The sequence below is a fragment of the Triticum dicoccoides genome, unplaced genomic scaffold (assembly GCF_002162155.2).
Source record: "Triticum dicoccoides isolate Atlit2015 ecotype Zavitan unplaced genomic scaffold, WEW_v2.0 scaffold125056, whole genome shotgun sequence".
NCBI lineage: Eukaryota > Viridiplantae > Streptophyta > Magnoliopsida > Poales > Poaceae > Triticum > Triticum dicoccoides.
In genome coordinates, this window is record NW_021187649.1 from 1 (window position 1) to 2306 (window position 2306).

At 39.5% G+C, this 2306-nt stretch overlaps 1 non-coding gene across 1 annotated transcript; it reads left to right on the top strand.

Annotated features, from left to right (window-relative positions):
• Positions 1 to 1717: 1717 nt before the first annotated feature.
• TRNAS-GCU lies at positions 1718 to 1799 on the top strand. The gene has a single exon. It is a non-coding gene; the product is annotated as a tRNA-Ser (tRNA).
• The last annotated feature ends 507 nt before the right edge of the window (positions 1800 to 2306 follow it).

Below are 2306 nucleotides of genomic sequence, written 5' to 3' on the forward strand. Positions count from 1 at the left end.
CCACACCATAATTGGCATGTAACTCAGTATTACGTTGTAGATAGAAAGGTGTGTAGAAATAGGTGGAACGTCTTACCTCGTTAGAGGCGATGACTTCGTGTTAAATATGCAGTACATGCGTGGGTTACATCGAGAAAAGAAAACGAAGGTACGAAGCGTCTTAATGTCTGAGGACAATGGAACTCGAGTTAATACTATCTAGTACCGAGCAAAAATAGCACTCAAGTTCATATAATCACTTTTTTGATTAACAAAGGTATGAAGTATCTTCATGTCTGAGGACAATGGAACTCAAGTTCATACTATCTAGTTACACAATCTCTAATGCATTTTGTTTTTGCGACACATACATATGTCATCGAGACGAATTACTGAACTAATTTATTATAATGAATTACTAAATGAGCAGTGAGTGCGGGCTTGTTATATATACAAAAATCATCCACACAATTAAATACACCACTCAACTCAACTCATATTACACGCAGTCCTAAAGACATGAACGTCGACGATGCTGCAGATTGAGGATGGAGGGAGCTGCAAGGCACACATATAGAAAAGGGAGGACAAATGGTGAATTAAAACAAATATTTTATACCAAACTTTTGTACTTATTTAATCTTTTTTTGTCATACTACAATATTAGTGAGTATAGTTTTCATATTTACTTTTATAATTTGTATAATTACCTACATAACATTAATGTATGTGTTGTGTATATTTTAATATCATGGCAAACATATATAAAGTGTAATGTCTAACCAATATCTTTATAGTGGTTTCTAGTATATTATTATGTAAGCATATTTATAGAACGTTGTGGAGTATAAATTGTACAATTTGCAAATGCAATGCAAGTTATGTTCCTAATAAATTGACAACATGTCCATGACATTAAACTAGCATTGATTACTTATGAACATGGAAATGTGGCAAATTCACAGTTTTGCATCATTGGATTTGTTTATGTGATAAACTCATCTGATCACTTGGTTTCATCTCGTGTATACATGATCTTATTTCTGATATAAAAGGTTCTGCACAAAATTAAACTTAAAAACCCATTTACCATATTTTTCACTACAACTTGCAAAACATATATTGGAGAGAAACTAGCAAGCCAACTAAGCTCATCTTCGCCTATCTGATTGGTTTTTACCATGTAGTAGATTCTATATTGATCTGTGGTGCATACTTGATTCTACAAAATGTGGAATTGTTTTCCAACATAAACCAATAGTTGATCCTTACTATCTATGTTTATGTCAACATACTCACATTCGGCCTCACCACAGAGCAACCCCATCAATTATATTATTTCTTTTTCCATATATTTTTTGTTGCATGCGTGCGTGCAAGCGGCGAATACAAATCCAGTTGTTATATCAGCAAGATGCGACTACTAAGTATAGTAACGATCACTCTTTTGGCTTTGGCTTTTGCTACTGCATAGAGAGCAAGGGTGCGTCCCTTTGTACGTGCAGCTAGCATATATTCGTGCATGCCATTTCCATCCATTGATCGGCATCGGATGGAGCGCCCTCTGCCATCCATCGTGCGGAACAGAACATCGCACTTCGTGATAATCATTCATAAAGTTCCACAGTAGCAGACATATAATGTGTCAAAAGGAGCCAGCGTCACTTATTCGACGCACATCTTTGTTTTCCGAAAGGACATAAATATATTTAGAATGGGAAAATTATTGTTCACATGGGACGCTTTGGCCGAGTGGTTAAGGCGTGTGCCTGCTAAGTACATGGGGTTTCCCCGCGAGAGTTCGAATCTCTCAGGCGTCGTGTAGTTTTTTTCTTTTGCCCCAGAAGCTAATACTCATCTCCAAGTGTATATATACCAGTAGCTCCATGGGAGGTCAGTGTGGTTTATCTCGAGCCCCATTTTAGACTCCAAAGTCCAAACTAATTAAGTAGCTAGGATCAAGAGCAGCTGGAGATGGATAGCTCCACTAACTCTAAACTCAAGCCTGTCGTCGACCAAGAAGAAGCCCAAGAGAAACCAGGCAGAGAGCGAGGAGGATGGATCACTCTCCCCTTCATAGCTGGTACGGTACATACGTGCAGACCTCTCTCTCTCTCTCTCTCTCTCTCTCTCTCTCACACACACACACACACAATCTGTGTAGACGACTAGACGTATGTATGTATCACTCGCTCCGTCTCTGTGTGAGCAGGGAGCATGCTGGGGCTGGGGCTGGCCGTCAACGGGACGACAAACAACCTGCTGGTGTACCTGCTCAAGGAGTACAACGTGGAGAGCATCGACGCCGCGCAGATCGCCAACGTCGC